Source organism: Scomber scombrus, chromosome 19, assembly GCF_963691925.1.
Source record: "Scomber scombrus chromosome 19, fScoSco1.1, whole genome shotgun sequence".
In the NCBI taxonomy this organism is placed as follows: domain Eukaryota; kingdom Metazoa; phylum Chordata; class Actinopteri; order Scombriformes; family Scombridae; genus Scomber; species Scomber scombrus.
In genome coordinates this window covers 1,418,312-1,445,157 of record NC_084988.1, presented here as the reverse complement: position 1 = coordinate 1,445,157, position 26,846 = coordinate 1,418,312, and the positions used below count along the sequence as shown (strand labels likewise).

Here is a 26,846-nt window from a genome sequence, read left to right as displayed (position 1 = left end):
TGAGAAATGTTCATGCATCACTTTCCTAAAAAAACACTCAAGGTGCATTTGAGTGAACTCGATGAACCACCTGCAGTAAAAAGCTGCACATGCAAAAGGTTTTAAGTATTTCTAAAATGCTGTTTGAAGTGAGATTTTTTTTTAAAAAGTGAGGAGTCATCTTTTATGGTGTTAGAAAAGGAAAAAAAGAAGAAAAAAAAAAGCTGTGAAGAAAAGTTTAAACTGAAAGACGGGTTGTTAAAACCTGCTGCTGTCTGCTGACTGTTCAAATCCAGATTTGAGGTTTGCGGGCTGAGTGTGGTTTACAGATAACAGCACAGGAAAAGCTCCGAGAGGGGGAAGTTACAAAGGACACACACACACACACACACACACACACACACACACACACACTTTAGATAATGACTTGCTGACACTATTCTGCTTTAAAAACGATATTGATAGCCAAAATATAAAGTGTGTTGCATCTTTTATGTGAATGAATAACTTTATCTGTTTTTAGTTGGTGTTACATAATAAAATACATCCAGCTTGTATGCATTTATACCATGTATTATATTCATTATTTATGCTGTATATTTTATTCTGTATGTATTGTATGTCTGAGTTTTGAATGCTGAGCCACGTCTAAAATGATTTTTTGCCACTATGGACAATAAAGTTTTGAATTTGAAAACTACTTATTGTGAACATCTGTATTAACTCTGGTATAAATTAGAGCGTTAAGGCCTTTGCACATCAACGGCAACGTGAATAAACGGCACGAAATTGCAAAATAATAATGTGAATTTCAATGCGCCTGACTATTCACATTATGCACGACAAGATTTAGCAAATAAATTATAGAGATGGAATCAACAAGTGATGATGATCTGGTGATCCTTTTAAAAGAAAGAGAAGAAAGAAGTCATTTCAGAGAGCCGATTGATCCGGAGCAGCGACTAGCCGGATGTCTGAGGTAAGATAATAGTTATCTCATGAGTATTTCATTTGAGGAAGGTCTCGTTTGTTTGTCAACAGTCTCAGCTGTGCACATTTGGTTCATTCATTTTCTTCTTATTGGTTTGAAGTGTTCATGTCGGAAGCAAATCTTTGGTAAAATCGACCGCGGTCTGAAAAAATGAAAGCTGCAATATAGAATAGCATACAATAGAACTTCATTGTGCATCATGGTGGGACATTATCTTTGGCTCACCAAACAGACATATAATAGACAGAAATTACAGAAAAAAACCATAGAATCTATCAATTCATAAAATATGTAACGTATAAAATATAAGTGCATATTATTTCCTGTTTGCGTACTGATCATTTGAAATTGCTTAAAATATGAATTGCACTTGGGTTAAAAGAGAAAAAACACATCTAGTGTGCAGAAGTGTATCATATCTGCTCATTTAAATATAAATTCTCCACTGCAGTTACTAAATAGAGTAAAGTAATAATTAATAACCCCCCCCCCCCCCCCCCCTTACAGCATCTCCCATAATAATTAGCTCCTTAGCGCTCTGCATAATGCAGTCGTAGCACATAATCAGATCCTGAATCAGCTTTGTCGGCCTATTAGCTGCAGCAGGTGTAACAGATGCTATTATGACACATTAGCACAACACTGCAAAGTTACCATCTGTACTTTGACATTACCCCCTCCACACACTCCCCATGTGCTCCATTCCTACTGTATGCTGACTTTCTTTGCTTTGTATTCATTACACACACACACAGACACACAGACACACAGACACACAGACACACAGACACACACACACACACACACACACACACACACACACACACACACACACACACACACACACACTTAAGAGGATTATGACTGAGACTTGTAGCGAGCTGCCTAATAAATCTCTGCAGGCAGGCACACATGGAGCTGAACCTGCAAACACTCTGCGCTGAATGATGACAGCAGCTCTGCAGTCTGTGGATATTTTACTGCGTGTTTCTGTGATAAATACAGAAATGAAACCACTGTCAGGGCCTGAATGATACAATCCATTAGACGTATCCTCGATATTGTAATGATTGGACCGCTTCTGCTGTAGTAAAAGCTGCTGAACCTGCCTCACATTTCATATTTTGGTTAAAGTGAAGAAGAGAGAGATAGAGAAGGGGAAGAAAAGCACAGTAGCTGAAGAAGCTCTGAGCAGGAGGAGGAGCAGGAGGAGGAGAAGGAGGAGGAGGAAGAGGAGGAGGAGGAGGAGGAAGGGTTACAGCTCTGATCAGCAACATGTGACTCAGCAACCGGCCTGCAGCCTATCAGCTGACAGCAGAGCAGGAAGCTGACACTGAGACAGTAAACAGCAGCTCCAGGTGAGCTGAGCAGCAGCAAGAAGCAAATTACACCCACCAGCTACACCTGTGCAACCCTAACCCAATCTGTTGTGCTGTAAATAATGTCAATAATGTCACAATTATTTATTTATTTTTTATTATATATTTCTACTATTGTTGTTGTTTTTCGTACTTATTTATTGTTCTTTATTCTTTCTTATGCTCTTCTATTCTTACTGTCCACTTGCTGCTGTAATAATGCAAATGTCCCCATTGTGGGACTAATAAAGGAATATTTTATCTTATCTTAATACACAACAGTTCCAGGTGATAATTACTGAGCATCGTTAATGGTTAAAGAATAAAATAATAAAACAGCTTTTTGCACAATATGCTACCTTTTAATAAACAATGACTTAGTAAACCATATATTCTTTCATCCTTTTTTTTTAGCTTCTACAAATCAAAGCTTTCCTCTTAACACCTGAAAAAGTCAAACTAAGACTAAAACTAAACTGAAACTACTCAATTCCTCAAAATAAAACTGAACTAAACCTACTAAATCACTTGTGAAACTAACTAAAACTACACTGAAATAAAAAACAACTAAATAAAACTGGAAATTTTAAAACTATAATAACCCTGCTTTAGACAATACTTCATTATTATTAGAGTAGCTAACATCTAATATCATCAAAATACTTTTAAATGTCCACATGCAGCAGGAACTGTACAAACCCTAAGTGGAAGTTTTTAATTATGTTGTAAAGAATAGATGAGCTGCGTCAGTCATTAAAGAGGATGTGACATTAAAGTTATCTGTCAGTTATCATTTGACTTCACACCTGGATCCTTAACAAGCGTATCTATCTTTTTTAAATGTTTGCTTCAAACCGCAATAAAGCAGAACAAGGTCAAACATCCTGAAATACAAAAGAAGAACGCCAACAAGCATCACTGCAGGCGCTGGAATACAGAAGGGAAAGTGATAGCTTCTTCTAAAGATCTAACAATCTTTTTTATTTCTGGCATCAGATGAGTCTCCGGGCACAAAGCACCGCAGGGAAAGACACACAGAAGAAGAAGAAAACTATTTCTGATGTTAACTTTTGAAATGTAAATAGCCGATCGTCATGGGGACACTGCAGCTCTTTATGTAAGCAGGTTATGGGAGTGATATGAAGGGACCAACGGGGGGAGGATGGAGACAAATGTGGTGGTGTTGGGTTTATGGGTGAGAGAGGGTGAGAGAGGGGGAAGTTAGGGTTGATTGGGACAAGTGAGGAATAGGAGGAACATTAAGTGCTCGCTCGGGGGCTTAGCGATGTGTGGACTGATAGTGTAGTCACTGATGATCAGATAAGTGATTCAAAGTCACATTTAACCCTTACATACTGTTCAAGAATCCCCTCATATAAAGTGTCTATAACAAATGTTGAACCACAGAGAGCAGAGAGTGTATTTTTTAGCTTTTACACCACTAAACATCTCCTATCACACAATATCATGTCCTATTTTACCTAAGACATGAAAATATAACATAGCAATAATGATTGAAATGTATTTTATAACTTTCTGGAACTGTGGGGTTTATTGTATGACCATTAGAGCCATCAGTCTTCACTGCTACATCATAAAAAGAAATCCTCATAACTACTATCTTATTAAAACTATTAACTATTCATTTCACTAAAACACATGTCAATAGATACGGAGATAATCTGACCCAGAACAGCCTCAATGTACTAACATTTGGAGCATCTATACAACATTTTAAAATACTTTCATTTTAGTGCATTCTGGGCCACTTTAGGAAAAGTCATCAAATTTCAGACTAAAAGACATTTGGCGTGTTTTTAAAGTTGTTAAATGTTAAAACGGGTCTGAACAGTATATAAGGGTTAAAGAGAAATTAAACCTGAAATAATACAAGTTTAATTTCCAGCTCAAATTCTGTTACCAAGAAAGTGTACATTAGTTTTTTCTGGCATAAATAGATAAAGAAGTGGGTAATTAAAGGGTCTGTTGGTCATTTTCTAAATATTTGTCATTGTCTCAAATCTCAAACCAACAATAAACTTATTACTGACAAACAGAGAGTGGAAATTACAGCAACAGCAAAGCAGCCAAATGATGGTAAATATGAAAGTGGTTGTTAGATTTCAGACACATAATAATGATGTAAGGATATATTGTTACTCCCCCTCCCTTTTTGATTGGTGGGTGGATATACCTACCCAAAATATATGTGAGATTAGAGAAGGAGGAGTTTTCTCTTCCTCCTGACATGCATGACCTTTTCTTTTGGAGGACGGTGGGTCTGGTAATCTAGTTTATGCAGTTTTGTTTAATTAAATTATGTTATGTATTTTCTTATCGTTTGAGGTGCATGGGGGGTTCTTGGTTAGCCCATGGCCTCCTGCCTCCCGTAGTTTTGGTCATTTTTTTGCATTATTTGTCAGCAATCAGATTTGGCAACTTATACCAGGGTACAGCTTTCTCTATGTATGTTTCTGGTTACAGAGTTAAGCCGTTGTTGTTGTAACAACATAACAATAATAAAATAATGATCATTTGTTTTGGATCATTCAAATGCACAGACTTTAATTTTACTGCACTGTATGACTACTGCAAACATTAGTGGTAGAAGTAGTCATTTATTTTGGTCCTTATTCACATTTTTAAGAAGAATTTTAAATAAATAAATAACAAGTAGGTCTGCCAAAATAATCACCGACTAATCGTACAATAACATAATTATCAGCATCATCATGTCTATATATGGACTTATCTTATGATGCATGGACATGACCTTTGACCTCAGTATTGCCACACTTCACATTAGCAGCTAAGAGGCTATTCATGTCACATTGGCTAAGTGAGTAGTGTCCTCCATTCCTCACTGTGTTGGTCCTGAGTGGAGACTGTAGAAGAATTAAAGGTAAATATAATCTGTCCCCAACCATAATAACAGTCACACTCCTCCTTTACATTATTATACTATTATATTATCATTATATCAGTGGTATAACATGACAATAATGTCGTTTATGGTGATTATTTCTGAGACAATATATCGTCCAACCAAACTAGTTCATGTGACAGACCTAAACAAGATTTACAAAATCCAACTGACAGCTACGCCTTAAAAAGAGACACACCCTTCTTCACCCGTAACAATAGAAAACTCTATAGGAATGTTATTGTCACATGTCCAAAAAACACACTGCACAATGGAAGTACAGCCTTGTGTGATATCAATCTGAAGGCAGCAAACTTCATATGTTCCATAATGTAAGTATTTAAAGTTTATCTATAAAACATTATATACCATAAAGTGCTTTACAACTTCAACCAGAGTTTAGTTTAGATTTGGGTTTTGAGAAGCCAGCAGCCCCCCGCCTATCTCTGCCCCTGCTGTAGATCTCTACTGCTGTTATTAAAAACAAGTAAATGAGCCTCACCGCTGCACTTAAACCCTGTAAACAGTGATTATCACAGCCTTTTGAAACCAATAATTAGGATAAAAATGTGTTTACTTTTGTTTAAAACACACAAAATGCAGAAGTTTTAGTGTAAAATAAGAAGAGAAGTGTTGATTTTAGATGCCTGACTGCAATATTCCTACAGTCTTACTCAATTATGAGGTCGTTACTGTGTGTGTGTGGCTTTGAGTGTGTGTGTGTGTGTGTGTGTGTGTGTGTGTGTGTGTGTGTGTGTGTGTGTGTGTGTGTGTGTGTGTGTGCGGTCATGTGATGACATCAGCCGTTAGCTTCACACACCAACAAAAGGGTTAACAAATCGGCAGCCATGAGCCATCACGCTGCACACGGCTGAAACACAGGAAATGACAAGTATTATTGGTATTAATATTAAACAGATTTCTACTCCTCTGTTTCTCCTGAACGCTGAAAAATAACATCTAAAAAACGAAAGCACAGCTGTCTCGCTCTGTGTTTAATTAATCGGCCGTTTCCTGTCGTGTGTTTTTTAACCTTTCTGTCATCTAAAAGAAACGAGTCACTTCTGCTCAGAGCTCACATGACAACAGCGCCGATGATCTTTTATTTCCACCAGCGACAGCCTTGAGGGCGAGAGATTACATTTATCATTCGGATAAATGGAGTAGTTTTAAGATCTACACAGACAGCAGCAGCTCATGATTGCCCCCCCCCAGCCCCAGACACCCCCCTAAAGGCTATAAGATAATGAGTCTATGTACTGGAGTTATTTCTTATACTGACACTGACTTTGATTCATAACTGTACTAAAACACTCCCTGCAGGTCTTAAACTGGTTTGAAACTGGTTTGGACAGCAATAACATTTAATTATGAGGCCAGTTTTTTCATCCTTGTTGCTTTTTAATTTCTATTCATTAATTTAAGAATAGTAGTAGTGGCGATTTGTCCTTAAATTAATAAAATGAAAAATCAGGTTTTGTACGGTATTGGCGAGGAACAACATAATTAATAACTTACTTTTAACTCAATACAAAGACTTATCTACTCAGCTAAATTGTGACAGATTACTTATTTATGCAAGCTGTGAAAAGTGAAACGTTCAGCTTTCTTCAGGGGCCAGATGGTTTAATGCTGGAGGGCCCAATCTGACCCACAGACCCACAGTTACGTTACTATCCTACTGATTTTCTCATTAAACCAATTATCAGAGACGTGTCACAGCTGTCTAGAGCTGAACAATGAGTCAATCAATCGATCAGTCCAACAAAAGAGAATTAACGGGCCACTGTTTTGATGATTCATTATTAGAGTCACCTTTCAAGAACAAAAAAACAAAATATTCTCTTATTTTAACTTCTCACAGGTTAAGATTTGCTGCTTTTCTGTGTCATATATAAGCTGAATTTTGGTTTTGGGGTAATAGCCGGATAAAACAATGATGCCACTAGGGCTGGGTATCGGTACTCAATCCCTTTAAGGTATCGACCGAGATAAATTGATACCAAGTAGCATTGAAACGTCTCCCGTCAATCGATACCTGCAATCGTTCCTTTTTGCACCCAGAGCTAGAAAATATGACTATTTTTATGGACTTGCTCACAGCCAATCAACATAAGCGTTCTTCTCTTTAATGCAACATGTGATTGGTCCACTGCCACAGCAGCTACAACCCGTCTGTGGTGGTGAAGTCATGGTGAATTTGAGTTAGCACACTTAGCAGTTAAGCAGCCAAGATGCCTCCTAAACGCTCTAAAGTGTGTCTACACTACACGCCTGTTACCACGGATACAAGACAGAGACCTACATGTGTTAATGGGAATCTAATGAAGGACTCAGCTGGTATCAGGATCACTTTAAGGATACTTGGATTGGTGCTGGTATTATTATTTCTTTAACAATACCGAGCACAAGTTGCAGCCTTACTGAATGTATCATTTGTTCAGCGTGTGTCAGAGCTGATGATAAAATATGTGTCATCATCATCATCGCCTCACCACCGGTAATTCAGAGAGTATGCTTTTTAAAAAATGCCAGTTTTTACAACCTAAAGCAAGAATAGGAACCTAAAACCTCCAATTTGGTGGCTGGTTTACTAAGACCCCTTCCCCCCTCAGATAATTGGACAGCAGCTAAGGACCACTCGTCATTCACTTGGGATTGAAAGTGACATGAATGGAGTGAGACTAATTGTGTGTGCAGTTATAGTTCATCATGCATATATATAAAATAAAGTCTACTGTTTATAGCAATAAATGTAAAGCTTTTATCCTCACATCAATGTTCTGATACTACAGCTCAGTTTTATCTTGCCTATGTGAAGCACTTTGTGACTAATGTCTATAAAAAGCACTATAGAAATACATTTTACTTTCTTTTACTATGAATTATTGACAATGTGCACTGAGTTGCCAGTTTATCACACATTACTAAACCTAATTTAGTACAACGACCATCTAATAATGCTTTTATTCATGAGGGATAATGCTTTTATTCATGAGGGTTATAATGTTTGTATAATGTGGTAAAGAGCTTGCCACCCATATTTTCAGCTTCATTTCACTTTAAACAGTAACTGTAGTTTTTCTGACACAAGAATAGTTCCTTTCAGTTCCTTTCAGTACACATTTTCTAAATCCCAACATAGACTGAAAGGTCTGTTGCAGCCACATGAAGAACCACAAAAGTGTGTTAAACTTCAAAAAGCACTTATGTAAACATGTAATCTATTCATTCACTTACTTATTGTCTTCATTTCTCTTGATGGCTTTTTAAATATATATATTAAGATACCATGGAGCCCAATTATGGAATAGAAAATTTGCCCAGACACACAAATGAAACTCAAAAATACTTTAATGACAAAAGTCTAGTAAATAATCCAGATTTTGTAATGTTTGAGTCTTTTTTCTTTTATTTTAACTTTAACTTTATTTTATTAGGTTAATGATATGTATGTCTATATTTAAGCCCATATGGGGTTTGTACCTCACCAAATAAACAGTAAACCAGTATGATTCTTTGTTATTTTTGATGCTCTTTGATGTTTTTCCTGCATTCATGTATTATTTGTGTGTGGTGTGTATTGCAGTGTGGTTTTACTTGTATGCTGGGGTTTTTAATGCCTCACCTGCAGAAAATAAAACCTTGGTGCTTCTAAATCTTTTAACCTGCAGCAATTACAACAAAATCTGCTGTGACAACACACACACACACACACACACACACACACACACACACACACACACACACACACACACACACACACACACACACACACACACACACACACACACACACACACACACACACACACACACACACACACAAATCATTTCCCATTAGGAAACAAGGAGCTTTATCGAGTCGACACACACACCAAAACCCTTCTGGGATGTGTGAGGCAACAACAGGCTGTCTCGGGGGGGGGGGGGGGGGGGGGGGGGGGGGGGCAAAGATGGGGTGTTAGCCTGGAGGAGGAGCCCTGCAGGTTGTCATGAGAACTCCTTTAGGGGGGGGGGGGATTAAATATTAAAGACTGCAGGGCAGGGCAAACAAAACTCTCAGCGAATACACCTGTGTGTAAATATTTGAGATTTCTGTCCAAAGTAGTAGTGCAGAGATTTGAGTGTTTGCATATAAAACAATCTCCTCTATGTTCATATTTAAATACCTTTTTTTAGGAGGGGGTAGAGGGGGGTTATATTCCAGCTGTGAGCCCCTGTGAGAATGACTTAGTACCTTAAAATAATGACCTAGTATCTCAAAATAATGACTTTGCTTCTCAAAATAACTTAGTCATTCAGAATAACGAGGATCTATCTCAAAAGAATAATGACCTAGTATCTCAAAATAATGAGAAACTATCTCAAAATAAGGACTATTACCTTATAATATTAATGAGAAACTATCTCAAAAGAACATGACTTCAGGGCAGGGCAAACAACACCTGTGTGTGCAAGTAGTAGTGCAGAGATTTGAGTGTTTGCATGTCTCTCTATGTTCATATTTAAATACCTTTTTCTTTTTTTTTCTTTTTTTTAGGAAGGGGGGGTAAGAGGGATAGGAGGGGGAGTTATATCCCAGCTGTGAATCCACCACACTGAGATCCACTGTGTCTCTCTGAAGCTGTCTGCTCAACACAGGCAGCTTTCACAGCTCTCACTCTGCTCTGAATATCAATGAAAGGACACACACACACACACACACACACACACACAACACAACTGACCATCACATGACAATATTTCAAGATCAAGAGGAAAGGAGGAATGAAGGAGGGGATGAAGGAGGGAGGGGGGGTTCATGGTGCTGCAGTGGCCGGACAAGTGCATCTATCCACCGGTTTTACCCCCTTTAGATAGTTACTGGTGCTTTATCAGAGCTATCTGCTACCTCACTTTACATACAGATTAACCTGAAGAACCAGTTAGCAAATACTTTCCTGTCACTGTGCTAAGAGAGAGAGGAGAGAGAGGGAGGAAAGGAGAGAGAGAAAGAGAGAGGAGGGAGGAGAGAAAGGGTGGAAAGAAGGAGAGAAAGAGAGAGAAGGGGAGAGAAAGAGAAAAGAGGAGAGAAAGAGAGAGGAGAAAGAGAGAAGGAGAGAGAAGGAGGGAGAAGGAGATAGAAAGAGAAGGAAGGAGAGAAAGAGAGAAGGAAGGAGAGAAGGAGAGATAATGAGAGAGGAGAGAAAGAGAGAGAGAAGGAGAATGGGGAGAGAAGGAGAGAGAAGGAAAGAGAGAAAGAGAGAGAGAAAGAGAGAGAGAGAGAAGGTGAGAGAAGTAAAGAAAGAGAGAGAGAAGGAAGGAAGGAAGGAGAGAGGAGATACACACAGTGACAGTTAATGTGCTTATTACAGCGTCTAATTCCTGCAAACCAACGTAAACACAGACTCACACAACAAGCCAGTGAATTAAATACAAATAAATCAACGTTAATGAATCAAACACTTTCTTATTTATAACATAACAGCAGAATAATAACATAATATAAAGTGTAATGTCTAAAAAACAAGTGGTTAACAAGCTAATGAGACCATTTCAAGGAATAGACGGAGCCGCTCTTACCGTCCTCTAGGACATCCGTCGCCGATGTATCGCTCGGTTCTCTCCTCTTTTTTACTCTTTTTATTATAAGATGGAGGTGTCTTTCCTTTAAGCGACACCGTATGAAGATAACCGCATTAAAAAAAATCCGTTTATAGGTGTTAGATAAAACAAAAATGTCCAAAAAACTCCCTTGTTTTAGTGAGTTAGTTAGTTCGTTTCTATCTCCGTTGCTGTAACTGTCAAAATACAAGAATTAGTCGGAGCCGCCGCAAATAAGCTCTAACTGTCAAAAATTCTAGAATTAGTCGGAGCCGCCTCAATAATAAGCTTTAACTGTCAAACATTCTAGAATTAGTCGCAGCCGCCGCAATAATAAGCTTTAACTGTCAAAAATACAGGAATTAGTCGGAGCCGCCGCACAGTAGAAAAAACCCGCAGCTCTCCTTCATTTCACTTCCATCATGGCGGGAGAGAAACTAACTCATAAGCGGCTTCATTAGGCAGGAGGAGAGAGAGAAAAGAAAGAGAGAAACAAGTATACTAGTAGTAGCCCATGAAGATGACAGCTACCCCCCTGGTTCCCTGGCTGACTGCGCGGTGCGTGAAAATGGCGTTACCCGGCGCCCTCCAGCTCTCCCCCGGTAATGATGTCATCCCTGCCCGGATTAAAGGGGAAGCTGAGCGGCCTGATTTATTCAGTGCAACGCTGCTGCTCCAAGGAGGAGGAACGAGAAGTACTGGTGCTGGTGCTGCTGCTGCTGTTGGTGGGACTATTACTGATTCTGTATGCCAGATGGACAAAGTCAACATTAAAAGGATAGTTTCATAATTATTTAAGTCTGATTTAAAAGTATCTAGGCCCATTTCTGCCAATGTGATTAAAGAAAGGATCCTGAAATAATGACTTAGTAACTCAAAGTAAGGAGAAACTATCTCATAATAATGAGAAACTATCTCAAAATAATGACTTAGTATATGTAAATATGATAAACTATCTCAAAATAATGAGAAATGTTCTTAAAACTATTACTTAATATCTCAAAAATAATTAGTAACTCAAAATAAGAAGAAACTATCTCAAAATAATGACTTAATGTCTCAATATAATGACTTAATGTCTCAATATAGTGACTTAAAAACTTAAAATAATGATTAATATCTTAAAATAATAACTAAAGTTTCTCATTATAATTTGTTTTCATCACATTGGCGGAAATGGGCTTCCATAAAAACAAGAAGTACTGGCTCTGCTGGTGCTGTTGCTATTTCTGATTCTGTATGATGCCAGATGGCCAAAGTCATGTAAATCTGCCCAGTGAACATTAAAACAGGTTTTTCTTGTAATCATTCCTCCTGTTCATACTGACCTTTAGAAGATCCATATGATGCAGGACTAAATCCACAGTCCTCCTTCTGTGCACAACATGGATTTTAACAGTTGATCTGAAGCTAATATGAAGCTTCAGTCGTCCAAATGAGTCAAATCCAATAGATATGTTTCACCGTTACAGTGTTTTTAGTACCAAAGTTCCTCTCTTTGTTACTATACTTCCACCACATCTCAACAGGGAAACACTAAGAGGGAATCTGATGCTACAAAGACTGTAAACATGTCAGATATCCACTTGAATAGGACTAACTCAAACTGCTGAAGCCTCATATAAGCTTTAATAACTGTTCAGTAACTTCTTGACTTTATTGTTTACAATGTAAATAGCTTTAGTTACTGCACAGAGAACTAAGATGTATGTAAGTCTGACTCTACACATGAGATTTAATAAAATATAAACAAATATACATAGATAGTTGCTACCCATGTTGTTTAAAAACCCTGTCATTTCAGTTGTATTGTGTTTTTCTGGTTAAAATGACCAAACAAATGAGTAATTAATCGAATTACCACACAAGTGTTGCTACACAGTGGCCTGTTTTTTACCCAGTTAGTAATACTTCAATGTAGTGAAGGTGAAAAGTAATTTGGTATCACAAAGGCTTTATAGGTTGTGAAAAAAAATGGCTTTAATGATGGTTTATATATCAGAATCACAGACAGGTTTATTGCTACAGTAAGTAGGTTTACAGTACAAGAAATTGGCCTTGGTGCCTTGTTGCATTATAATCAAAAAAATAAAAAGAATATAAGAGAAAATACAAGTACAATGAAATCTATCATAAATACAACTTTACAATAAACATATGAAGTAAAACATGTACTTTAAGGGGGTGAAAAGAGCTTATAGACTTTTAAAAATGTTGTACAAGGTATTGGCTACATGTGTATGAATGTATAAACAGTGTAAACAGTGAATATAATGTGCTAATGTAATGATATAATACACCAATATAACATATTATGGGTGGGAAGGAGTCAGAGTCAGTGGGGGTTGATGAGGACGGTTACAGCTGGGAAATCACCAACTTAATGCTTAATAGATTTAGTAATAAACCAGTAAACCAGCACTTTAAAGCTCATAAGTTCTTTATAAAGGGGAAAGTTTGTGTTACTCAAAGCATCAACAAGTACATTAAAAACTGAACTGTAGCTGTTTATGTTTTGGTGACTAAACTGACACTTGAGCTTTAACCTTCGTGTCGTCCTCCCGGGTCAAATTGACCCCATCTGTTTGACTGTTCCTTCCTTCCTTCCTTCCTTCCTTCCTTCCTTCCTTCCTTCCTTCCTTCCTTCCTTCCTTCCTTCCTTCCTTCCTTCCTTCCTTCCTTCCTCCCTCCCTCCTTCTCTCTTTCTTTCCTCCCCCTACCTTCCTCCTTTCCTTCTTTCCTTCCTTCCTCCCTTCCTTTGTCCCTCCCTCATTCCTTCTTTCCTCCGTCATTCCTTCCTTTCCTTCCTCCTTCCTTTCCTTCCTTCCTTCCTTCCTCCCTCCTTTCCTTCTTTCTTCCTCCGTTCCATCCTTCCTCCCTTCCTTCCTTCCCTCCCTCCTTCCTTCCTTCCCTCCTTCCTTCCTTCCTTCCTTCCTTCCTTCCTTCCTTCCTTCCTTCCTTCCCTTCCTTCCTTCCTTCCTCCCTCCTTTCCTTCTTTCTTCCATCCTTCCATCCTTCCATCCTTCCATCCTTCCATCCTTCCATCCTTCCATCCTTCCTCCCTCCCTCCCTCCCTCCTTTCCTTCCTTCCTTCCCTCCATCCTCCCTCCCTCCCTCCTTTCCTTCATTCTTCCTCCCTTCCTTCCTCCTTTCCTTCCTTCTTCCTCCCTTCCTTCCTTGACTCGAGGACAACAGGAGGGTTAAACAGTGAAAACATATATTTCGGTGTTTTCTCTCTGATGCACTGCACTCGCTCTGGGACAGATCTGTCACAAAAAGCGACAGACGTGTCAGTTTCTTCACCGTTAACTTGCTTCAACAGGCCAGAATGAAAAGCAGAAATAACTTTTTTTTGGGATAAGTTTGACTTCTGCAGAGTTTTTTGGGGGGTTTGTTATAGCTGAGGGATTTTCTCATCTGCAACAGCGGCGCTTTTTCATAAGAGATCCTGAAGTCCTCACAATCTCTCACTCAATGTGCCACAGTGCACGAATCTACAGAGAATTACACAAGAAGACATTTGTTCAAAAATATACAAAATATTAACCTTCCTGTTGTCCTCGAGTCAAGGAAGGAAGGGAAGAAGAAGGAAGGAAGGGAGGAGAAGGAAGAAGGAAGGAAAGGGAGTAAGGAAGAAGGCAGGAAAGGAGGGAGGAAGGAAGGAAAGGAAAGGAAAGGAAATAAGGAAGGGAGGAGGAAGGAAGGAAGGGAGGGAGGAATGAAAAAGGAAGGAAAGGGAGTAAGGAAGAAGGAAGTAAAGGAGGGGAGGAATGAAGGAAGGAAGGAAGGAAGGAAGGACAGGAGGGAGGAAGGAAGGGAGGAAAGGAAAGAAGGAAGGGAGGAAAGAAGGAAGGAAGGAAAGAAAGGAGTAAGGAGGGATGGAGGAAAAGAGGAAGGGGGGAAGGAGAGAAGGAAGGAAGGAAGGAAAGGAGTAAGGAGGGAGGGAGAAAAGAGGAAGGGAGGGAAGGAGAGAAGGAAGGAAGGAAGGAAAGGAAGAAGGGAGGAAGAAAGGAAGCAAGGAAGGAAGAAAAGGAGTAAGGAGGGATGAGGAAAAGAGGAAAAGAAGAAAGAAGGAAGGAAGGAAGGAAGGAGGGAAGAAAATAGGAAGGAAGTAAGGAGAGAAGGAAGGGTGGAAGGAAATGAGGAAGGAAGGAAGGAGGAGGGAGCAAAGAAAGAGGGAAGGAGGGGGAGAACAAAGGAAACATTTAAAAAAAGAGGGAAGAAAGAAGGAACAGTCAAAAGAGATGGGGTCAATTTGACCCGGGAGGACGACAGGAGGGTTAATAAAACAAACTCATGATTATATCTGATTGTGAAGAGTAAAATCTGTGACATCCTTTTTTATATATGCTTTGTTTTTCTCTCCTCTTTCCTTTTGCACTAGTAAATGTACAACATATACTTATATATATATATGTCTGCCTAAGTAATTGCAGGTTTGATAGTACAGTGCAGGCAAGTGTGAACAGATTTAATAGAATCATTTATGTAATGGATGTTTCTAAGTGAGCACTTTGCTTTCCAACTATTTCATTCCAGGATTTTCAACCATTTTTTCTCCATAATTAGAGGAAAGAAGCAGCAGAGACCTAATTACACAACACAGCAGCTCATTAAGGAGAGAAAAAGCTGACAAATCTCACATCAGATAGTAGTTTGCTTCCAATTCATGGCAATTAAATGCAAATAAATAATAGATTAACACAGAAATATAAAGCCAAACACTTGTTGTGAGGGTTTATTTATTATTAGGCTGTAGTAGGCTGCTGTTTTTCTTCCTCCATACATTGTGAAATAAAAAGATGAGATATGACTTAAAAGCTTTAATTGGTACGCTGGCCTGTAATACACACAAATATATATACTATTTTAGAAAAGAATAAGCCCATTAACCCTCCTGTTGTCCTCGAGTCAAGGAAGGAAGGGAGGAAGAAGGAAGGAAAGGAGGAAAGAAGGGAGGAAGAAGGAAAGAAAGGAGGAAGGAAGGGAGGAAGAAGGAAAGAAAGGAGGGAGGAAGGAAGGGAGGAAGAAGGAAGGAAAGAAAGAAGGGAGGAAGGAAGGAAGGGAGGAAGAAGGAAAGAAAAGAGGAAGGAAGGAGGTAGGGAGGAAGGAGGAAGGATGGTAAGGGGGAAGAGAGAAAGAGAGAAGGAGGGAGGAAGGAAAGGAAGGAGGAAGGAAGAAGGAAGGGAGGAAGAAGGAAGGAAAGGAGGAAGGAAGGGAGGAAGAAGGAAAGAAAGGAGGAAGGAAGGGAGGAAGAAGGAAAGAAAGGAGGGAGGAAGGAAGACGGAAGGAAAGGAGGGAGGAAAGGAGGGAGGAAGGAAGGGAGGAAGAAGGAAGGAAAAGAGGGAGGAAGGAAGACGGAAGGAAAGGAGGGAGGAAGGAAGGGAGGAAGAAGGAAGGAAAAGAGGGAGGAAGGAAGACGGAAGGAAAGGAGGGAGGAAGGAAGGGAGGAAGAAGGAAGGAAAGAAAGAAGGGAGGAAGGAAGGAAGGGAGGAAGAAGGAAAGAAAAGAGGAAGGAAGGAGGTAGGGAGGAAGGGAGGAAAGGAAAGAAGGGAGGAAGGATGGTAAGGGGGAAGAGAGAAAGAGAGAAGGAGGGAGGAAGGAAAGGAAGGAAGCAAGGAAGGGAGGAAGAAGGAAGGAAAGGAGGGAGGAAGGAAGAAAGGGGGATGGAGGAAGGAAAGAAGGAAGGGAGGAAGGAAAGGAAGGAAGGAGCGAAGGAAAGAAGGAGGGAGGAAGGAAGGACAGACGGAAGGAAGTAAGGGAGGAAAGAAGGAACAGTATATTGTGGTCATTTTAAATTAATAGAAAAAAGTGGATAATGGGTGGGGAGGCTGCTCATGGCTATTTCTATAACTTTCCAATAAGAACCCTTTAATCTCATGACTACTTACTACCACTACTGTAACTCCCTCTCACCTTTCACCTAACAAAACAATACAAAGGCCCTGAATGCTGCAAAGCTGTTGAACAGGACCTTGAATCGGTCTCATGTGACACAGATCTTGATCTCTTTACACCGGCTCTTCGTCAAGATTCAGAACGCAGCTCAAAACCGACCTGTTCAGACTTCATGGCATTTAATGTTTTATAAATAAACTTTAAATACTTACATTATGGAACATATGAAGTTTGCTGCCTTCTACTTACATAATGTGTTTTTTGGCAATAACATATTTTTCTATTGTTACAGGTGAAGAAGGGTGTGTCTCTTTTTCTGTTTTAGGGCGTAGCTGTCAGTTGGTGTTTTGTTCATCTATTTATGTTTGTCATGATAACTAGTTTTGTTGGACGATATATTGTCTCAGAAATAATCGCCATAAACAATATTATTGTGATTTGAAGTTCATTTTAAACCACTGATATAATGATAATATAATAGTATAATAATGTAAAGGGGGAGTGGGACTGTTATTATGGTTGGGGACAGAGTTATTTACCTTAAGTCGATAATTATTGTCACAGGCTTAACTGTCCTGTTGTCCTTGAGTCAAGGAAGGAAGGGAGGAAGAAGGAAAGAAATGAGGGAGGAAGGAAGATGGAAGGAAAGGAGGGAGGAATGAAGGTAGGGAGGAAGGAAATAAAGAAGGACGGGAAGAAGAAGGAAGGAAGGAAGGAAGGAAGGAAGGAAGGAAGGAAGGAAGGAAGGAAGGAAGGAAAGGAAAGGAGGAGGAAGGAAGGAAGAAAGGAAGGAAATAAGGAAGGACAGGAGGAAAGAAGGAAGGAAGGCAGGAAGGAAGGAAGGAAGGAAGGAAGGAAGGAAGGAAGGAAGGAAGGAAGGGAGGAAGGAAGGGAGGAGAAGGAAAGAAGGGAGGCAGGAGGGAGGGAGGAAAGAAGGAAGGAGGAGGGTGGGGGGAGAAAGGAAAAGAGGAAGGGAGGAGGAAGGAAGGAAGGAAGGAAGGAAGGAAGGAAGGAAGGAAGGAAGGAAGGAAGGAAGGAAGGAAGGAAGGAAGGAAAGAAGGAAGGAAGGGAGGAAGGTAGGGGGGAGGAAAGAGAGAGAGAAGGAGGGAGGGAGTAAGGACAGAAGGAAGGAAGGAAGGGAGGAAAGAAGGAACAGTCCAAACAGACGGGGTCAATTTGACCCGGGAGGACGACACAAAGGGTAATATTACATATTTGTTAATTCCATTCATCTTGACTCTTCTTCTCTCCAGGTTACATCATTGTTACTCCTCTCATGAGACGCAACACTATACTGGGTGAGGATGTCTTTTAGAAATTCAACCTATATGATGCAACAGTATCCTTAAACACAAACAATACCCGAAAAACATATAAACGTTATTAACATTTTAAATAGACTGAAGCAAGAAATAAACAGGAGGTTAAAGCTCTTATATTTATGATGTAGCAGAAGCAGAAAATGAATCTTCTTTTACATAAAAAATTCAACATGTCTGCCTCTTTGAATTGCTAATTCGTAATGTTTGTTGTTCTTTATACACAAGGTACAGTATATATATATATAACAGTCTTGGAGGGAGTTGTTCCCACCCGGCGGCGCCATGGGAGACACTCTGCTGCAGAATAACTCACTGCAATGTTGTAATTTGCATGTTCTGTTTTTATCCAGGAAGTCTTTGTAAAACACGGCTATTTCTTCTCTGTTCAGGGACTGCCGTGGTCCTGAGGGAGAGAGAGAGCACAGTGGATAACATGACTGTATATTCTCATTAAGATGCATTTCATTATTTTAAAACAGCAACTGTTACATGAAGATATTTATATTTACTGTCTGCAAACATTTCTAACAGAAAATGTGAACTAATTTACAATCTATCCAAAAGCAGAGCATATAGGAGAGTGTTATTAGTGTTATCTTTGTCATATAAACCTGTACGCAGAGTGTTTGTCATTATACATGTAGAATATCTGAGTTTTTTTTTAATGAAGACCAGAATAAAGTTCATCAGGTAACCAGACAGCAGCGGTTAGTTTTGTCTTTCACACTTTAACCTTTGTGTCGTCCTCCTGGGTCAAATTGACCCCGTCTGTTTTGACTGTTCCTTCTTTCCTTCCTTCCTTCCGTCTGTCCTTCCTCCCTCCTTTCCTCCCTTCCTTCTTTCCTTCCTCCATCCCCTTTCTTCTTTTCTTCCTTCCTTCTGTCCTTCCTTCCTTCCTCCCTCCCTCTTTCTTTCCTTCCCTCCTTCCTTCTTTCCTTTCTTCCTTCCTTTCCTTCCTTTCCTCCCTCCCTCTCTCTTTCTTTCCTCCCTCCCTCCTCCCTCCCCCCTACCTTCCCCCCGTCATTCTTTCCTCTGTCCTTCTTTCCTTCCTTCATCCTTTCCTTTTCCTTTCTCCCTCCCTTCCTCCTTCCTTCCTTCCTTCCTTATTTCCTCCGTCCTTCCTTCCTTCCTTCTTTCCTTTCCTCCTTCCCTTCCTTCCCTCATTCGTTCCTCCCTCCTTTCCTTCCTTCTTTCTTCCTCCCTTCCTTCCTCCCTCCCTCCCTTCCTTCCTTCTTCCTCCCTTCCTCCCTTAACTCGAGGACAACAGGAGGGTTAAATGAACTCAACAGAGATTCTTCAGTCACAGTTCATGTGAGGCTGCTCTCAACCAGACTACCTCAATCTTTATTGACACAAAAAGCTACAACATCTTGTTTTATTGTGACCTTTAACACAGAAACAGTGTCTGAACCTGAACACAGCAGCTCAGGGGACTGAAGTCTTAACTGGTTCCTAAAAAGTTGTGTTTTAAGTCATCGTAAGACAAATAATCATGTGTGAGAAATTGCTGAGATGCATGTGTTATGTGAGAGAGAAAGAGCGTGTGTGTGTGTGTGTGTGTCTTTTGATTCTGCTTTTGCTTTGTTTAGCTTGCTTTTATTATGTAAAGCACCTTGAGCTACATTTTACTGTATGAAAAATGCAATATAAATAAAGTCTGATTGATTGAGACAGAGGCTGAACTGAGCAGCTGCATAAAGGACCAGTAGAAGATAAATAAGGAGTTTTAAACTGGAAATCATGTAAAAATATTCCAGTAGAGACACAGAATATAAATATAGAGCTGGAAATGTAAAGAAAATGTCCTTACTTAAACTTAAATCTGTTTATTTAGGCCCAGATGACTGTTTATTCACTTGACCTGAGTAATCTACAGAAAAAAACTAAGTTTGTTTAGAAGTCAGACAGCTCAGCAGCCTTTGGCACATGTGTAAATAGGCTTTGTTATAGCACCACCATGTGGACAAATTATGTAATTACTGTTATATGGCTGGCAGCTAAATGATTCCATGTTAGAAGAATATTTGACATTTCTACATTTGCTGAATTAATACAGATGTTCTCCAACCTGCTGATGGTTGATTGACGCTTGTGACATCAAATACAGACACTTTTTGTCATCTTGAAGGTTCAAAACCCAAACCAGGAGGTCTAAACATGGTCGTTTTAATACTTGCTGGTCTATTTGTATTAGATGAAGCTGCAGGATTTCTTGCACCATCCGTTTGTTGAGTTAAAAGAAGATTTTTAATCAATGTGTGGTTGATTTCATCCTCACAGTAAAAGAGTTGATGAGAGAAATGAGTGTTTGGTGTGTCAGCTCGTCTTCTTTGTGATTTTTTTCTCCTCTCACTGATTCTAACACAACTTGGAGACTATAAATTCAATGGAACCAAACTATTCTAAATACTTTACTGTGATGAACAGATCTCAAACAACTTACATATTTCTGCACTTTCTCACACATACATTTACTGCTTATTATTGTTATAAGAATTCAGAAGTGATGTGTATTTGTACAGTACATGTTTAATCTTGTTTACTTCATATTTAAATACAGTTTATTTTATTTTGCCACGAAAAAATGGACGAATGGTGAGTTAAGTGGCTGTTTCCTGTTTTAAAATGGGTTTGTCCAGAGCGATAGATATCTCTCTGGGTGTGTCCAGCGGTGGTAGGATATTAGATCATAGACGAACTATAAGAGGAGAACAGAACCGAAACTAAACGGAAGTGTTTTTCTGCACCCCCCCTTCAGCATCAGAGGACAGAGAGTTGTTATTAATTTTAATTTAAAAAGGACCCAGGATGATAAAACAGTAAGTATTGACGACTGCTTTTCCTTGGTGTTTTTAACTTAGTCTTTCTTTATCCTCCTGCAACCTCATATGGTAAGTACGTTACATTATGGGTTTGTTAAAAATAGGACATTCACAGTTTGGAGTATGGAGCAAAGATAATTCAGACTCTTATATTAACACAAAGCTAGAAAGACGCTCACTCACAGTGATGCTGAAGCTGAGTGTAAACCACACCCAAGCAGCCGAAGCGTGTGTGCTGCTCGTTAATCTCCATCTTTCAGAAACAGTCTCAGCAAAGTACTGATAATAGTGACCAGATTATGTAATATAATATATAATATAATAGTGAACAGACTATATAATATAATATATAATAGTGAACTGACTGTGTAATATAATATATAATATATAATATATAATAATGAACGGACGGCCGTCATCAGACCGGAAAACTGTGGTGAACTATCTGGATCGGTGTCCATCAGGAAACGCCATCTAGTGGCCGTGTAGAGTATATGTCGTTTATGTTATTTATTAATTATTTGCATCTGTAGGCTATTTGTTGATATTCTGATTGTGAATTAGGCTAATTAGGCTATTTAATAACCCAGAATATAACCAGGGTGTTTTTTAAATACTGAAAATGGTTTATTAAGCTGAATGTTTCAGGAATAATTGATATGATGTAACTTAATAAACTAAGTAAACTCATATCAAGCCGGATGCTCAGGAATTTTCAACCTCACATGGAAATGACGTCACATTATGTAAAATATAAATGTGTTTAAAATATGTCTCTGACAGACTCTCCCTTATGTTAATTTTATCCATAACAACATAAAGGCTAATATCCATCCATAGTAACAGTTAATGGGGGAAATAATATCATGGAAAGAAAAATCTTTCTAATAAATGCAGAAAGTCGTTTACCTTTCTTTTGTTGATCAGACAGACAATTAACAGATTTTTAACTAGATGGTGAATCAGAAAACAAAATATAACAGACACACTTGAGTTTATTCTATAAATCTGTCTCCACTTCAAACTTAAAGTAACATTTGCAGATGATTATGATTGTTGAGATGCTCTTTTATGAAAAAGCCAAGTAAATAAAGATATGTCTGTGTTTCAAATAACAAGTGAAATCTGTGTATGTGTGTATTGCACATTCAAACCTTACTACTGTTCCATAACAGCTAAATATAGGATTAATTTCATCTGTATCTGGAATAGTAGTAAGGTTTGATAGATAGATAGATAGATAGATAGATAGATAGATAGATAGATAGATAGATAGATAGATAGATAGATAGATAGATAGACTCATCTCCTCTGTCTCCTCTCCCAGGGAGAAGATGATCTGCAGGATCCTTCTGCTCATCAGCCTGACCTCCTGTGTCACTGGTTAGTTTACATCCTCACTTCATTAACCAAAAATAGGAAAGTCACAAGATTTGATGACTTTAGTTGTAAAACATATCTGTGCAAACATCAACAGAACTATTAGAGCAAGTACAAACTCTTCATTACAGTTTTGCTTAGAAAAAAAGTCACTGAGAGACTTAACCTTCGTGTCGTCCTCCCGGGTCAAATTGACCCCGTCTGTTTTGACTGTTCCTTCTTTCCTCCCTTCCTTCCTTCCGTCTGTCCTTCCTCCCTCCCTCCCTCCCTCCCTCCTTCTCTCTTTCTTTCCTTCCTCTCTCTTTCCTACCTTCCTTCTTTCCTTCCTCCCTCCCTCCTTATGTCTTTCTTTCCTCCCCCTTACCTTCCTCCCTTCCTTCTTTCCTCTGTCCTTCTTTCCTCCCTCCCTCCTACCTTACTTCCTTCCTTCTTTCCTCCGTCCTTCCTTCCCTTCTTTCCTTCCTTCCTCCCTTCCTTCCTCCCTCCTTTCCTTCCTTCCTTCCCTCTTTCCTTCCCTCCTTCCTTGCTCCCTCCTTTCCTTCCTTCTTCCTTCGTCCCTTCCTTCCTTCTTTCCTCCCTTCCTTTCCTCCCTTCCTTCCTCCCTTCCTTCCTTCCTTCCTCCCTCCCCCCTTTCCTTCATTCTTCCTCCCTTCCTTCCTTGACTCGAGGACAACAGGAGGGTTAAATAAATTAGCGTATACAGGACAAATCACAAACACAAATGTCAATCAGACTAAATTATAATGTACAGATAGGTGTATCAAGTGTAACCTTTTTTTTACTGTGTATTTTTAAACACTTTCCCTCTCTGTCTGCTCAACAGGAACACTTGTAGTGAACGTGACACAGACCTTCTATCAGGCAGAGGAGAACCACGACATCACACTGGAGTGGACCTTTATAACCAATCCTAACAGTTCCTTCACCTACCAAAGCATCTTCTGCGACATGTTGACTGAATACAAGATCCCAGTCCTGTATTATGTACGTGAAGGTGACAAGATCATACAGTCTCAGCATGGAAAGTTTGCAGGACGAGTTCAGGGTGACGAAGACGCCCTCAAAGAAGGACGAATCCGACTCCATATGTCCAGACTCAAGACTGAAGACTCGGGTCTGTACAAGTGTATAGTGTTCACAAAAGGTGATGTGAGCTCTGACAGTTGCATCCTCAATGTCACTGGTAAGATGATTCAGTAATCTAATCCAATCCAACTTTATTTGTTAAGCACTTTAACACAACCAAAGTTGACCAAAGTGCTGTACAGAAGGAAAGCTTTTTTAACCTTCGTGTCGTCCTCCCGGGTCAAATTGACCCCGTCTGTTTTGACTGTTCCTTCTTTCCTTCCTCCATCCCCTTTTCTTCCATCCTTCTGTCCTTCCTTCCTCCCTTCTTCCTTCTTTCCTCTGTCATTCTTTCCTTCCTTCCTCCCTTCCTCTTTTCCTTTCTCCCTCCCTCCCTCCTACCTTCCTTCTTTCCTTCCTCCTTCATCCCTTCCTTCTTTCCTTTCCTTCCTTCCTCCCTCCTTTCCTTCCTTCTTCCTCCGTTTCTTCCTCCTTTCCTTCCTTCTCCCTTCCCTCCCTCCTTCCTTCCTTCTTCCTCCCTTCCTTCTTCCTCCCTTCCTTCTTTGACTCGAGGACAACAGGAGGGTTAATGCATGTTATCAGGGATGTACAGACTGGACTGCTAAACTTTATGAGTGTGTTTGCACTCAGCAGTCACTATATTGTTAAAAATATGAACAATGTGAAGTGTCACAAGTAAGAGAGTCGAATGCTGGGATAATTTGTGGAATAAAAGTACAATTATTATTATGTTTCTATCCTTTACAGCATCTGTTGATCAACCCAAACCTCAGGGACCGACTGTGAGACCACAACTAAAGAGATGGGGAAGGATCGGCCTCTACGTTGGAGTGATAGTAGCTGTACTCGCTGTCGGTTCTGGACTCTGCTTTCTCTTCAGACTTAATTCTAAACGTAATGAGAGAAAACACTCAGTGGTACCAGAGACAGAAAAAATAGATGCAGCAGTATAGAAGTTGTGTTTCTCAGAGAGCAGACTTTTTTTTTTTTCCCCCCAGATTTTGTTATTGGGCTTTTTTCTTATTTTGTCAGTGGGTGGCATTTACAAAGCTGATGATTATTATTGTGCATGTGTATGCTATTAAGTGACCCTTAACAAGGATCATCAGAAAATAATGAAACTTATGTAATTATTAATGAAGCAACGTCTGTCATGATAAAATCAACACATGTAATCCCAGGTGTCTGGTACCCTGCTGCCCGCCTGGTCATCATATCAAAAACTGTATATTACTTCATATAACATCACGTTAATCGTACGCATATATTAATGCTTAATAAGCCATGTTAGCATTCATGTTAACATTCATGTTAGCAAACTTTATAGTTAACGTTTGACCCATTAGACCAGCCAATAAGTTAGCTAAAGACACTTTTACTGCGCATTTTATTGAGAAGACATATACATTATGTAGCTTTCTGGCCACGTTAAGTTTAAGCTATGTTAGTGTTAGCAAATGTTAGCTTTCTAAAGGGGCGTTCACACCAAAAGCGTCTGATGCGAATTGAGCAGCAAGTCTACATAGAAAATCAATGTAAATGGTGCGATAACACGCGTTTTCATATCAGGCGAAATGAAGCGTCTGAAGCGGCGGGAATAAAGTTGGAAAAATTGAACTTTTCAGGCGAAATCGCGCCGCAACATCCAATCAGCGGCAGGGTTTTTCCCGACGTCACATCCGTAGATGGAGATAGAGAAAGAAGGGAACAACCTGCAGCAAAGGTCCCCTGCTGGAATCGAACCAAAGACGCTGCTCTCATGTGGCACACGCCTCAACCACTCAACCACCAAGGTGCTCCAGAGAGCAAACTTTTGTCTGTCACTCCATTTTTTTAATTCCTGTGTCCATGAAGCTGCTTCTTCTCTGCACATCCAACCTGACAGCAGAGCTTTATTCTGTTATCGCAGTGCTGCAGGTTTTTTGTGATATTGAAATCAAGTTGCTCTCCTTTGTGAAGAATGAAACCTGATCATTGCTGCCTGCTGGTGACCATAGGTGATGGTTTGGACATAAAGTCCTGGTAAATTGAGGGCTTCACCTTCAGGATCAACCGGGATTCACAACCGATTCACATTCAGCTGCAAACCATCCCAGTGCCTGTTGGTGGTCACACTGTGTTGTTGAGGCCAAAAAGTAGAGATGTAATTCTGAGGATCCCAAACTGGAGGGATTACATATCTCTCGTGTCTCCCCCAGGAGGAGCCGGAGGGCGTGGCTGGGGAGAAGGATGTCTGGGTTTCATTGCTCGGCCTTATATGCCACTGCAACCCGGCCGCCGATAAGCAGTGGAAAATGGATGGATGGATGTTCTGGTGGTTTCATGGGAAAACATGTTATGCCATATACAAGCTTATTTGTGTTTTGCCTTACTCATGTGCCTGGTATACTGTGTTACTAAATTCCAATTACATAGCAGTTATGGTGTACTTTCTGTTTTACTTTGGAGATGAGATTTATTTTTCATAAGTTTTGAAATGAGGACATTTCATTTGAAGAAAAAGGAAGAATTTAAGATGTGATTTATTTTTTGTGAAGAATTGGTTTGAAGAGTATATACACCGATCAGCCAAAACATAAAAATTACAGACGGGCAAAGTGAATAACATTCATTATCTCGTTACAATAGCACCTGTCAAGAGGTGGGATATAAAAGGCAGCTCGTGAATAGTCGGTTCTTGAAATTGATGAGTTGAAAGCAGGGAAAATGTTAAAGGGAGAATGAAAGGATCTGAGCAAATGTGGGACTTTGACAAGGGCCAAATTGTGATGACTGTGTCAGAGCAACTCCAACACAGCGGGTCATGTGGGGTCTTCCCGGTACGCAGTGGTCAGTACAAGGAAGGACAATTGATGACCCCTTCATGGCAGCAGTATAACAATGAAGGGGTGTATATGTATCTTTTGGAGTCTATGACGAGTCAGAGGTGTTTTGGTGGCATGAAGGGAGCCTACACAATATTAGGCTGGTTGTCACGATTTGCGGAGCAGGTGGACCCAAATGCAGACACAGCAGGCCATTTCGGGGGGAAAAAAGGGCACTTTATTGGCCAACTCAGGAGAAAACTCAACAGAAAAACACAGGTCGAATGAAAACTGGCAAAACAACGGGTGACACGAGCAGGAAAAAACACGCAGTCCAAAACAACACAAAATACAGGGACTCGGACCAAGACTGAACTGAAAACCAAAACCTATATAGACATGATGGGGTAATAACTAAACAGGACACAGGTGAGTGAAACAAGACAGGTGAAACACATGAGGCAATCAACCAAGGCAGGGGAAACACAGGAAGTAAAACTAACAAAATACACAAAGGGAGAATAACTTACAACAGGATGTGACACAGGTGGTTTTAATGTTATGGCTGATTGATGTATAATATTCGAGGCGGATTGCTGTCCACATAGAGTCCGGTTCTGCCTCAGGTTTCTTTCAGCTAAAAGGGAGTTTTTCCTTGCCACTGTCACCAAGTGCTTGTTCATGTGGGAATGTTGGTT

General features: G+C 39.8%; 1 protein-coding gene across 1 annotated transcript in view; it reads right to left on the bottom strand.

Annotated features, from left to right (window-relative positions):
• The window catches only part of klc1a (kinesin light chain 1a), a 64,126-nt gene extending 52,704 nt beyond the window's left edge, over nt 1–11,422 (bottom strand). The window contains exon 1 of the mRNA XM_062440572.1: nt 10,816–11,422. The gene's annotated coding sequence lies outside the window, so the exon portion shown is untranslated. The remainder of the gene's footprint in view (nt 1–10,815) is intronic.
• Between the last annotated feature and the right edge of the window lie 15,424 nt (nt 11,423–26,846).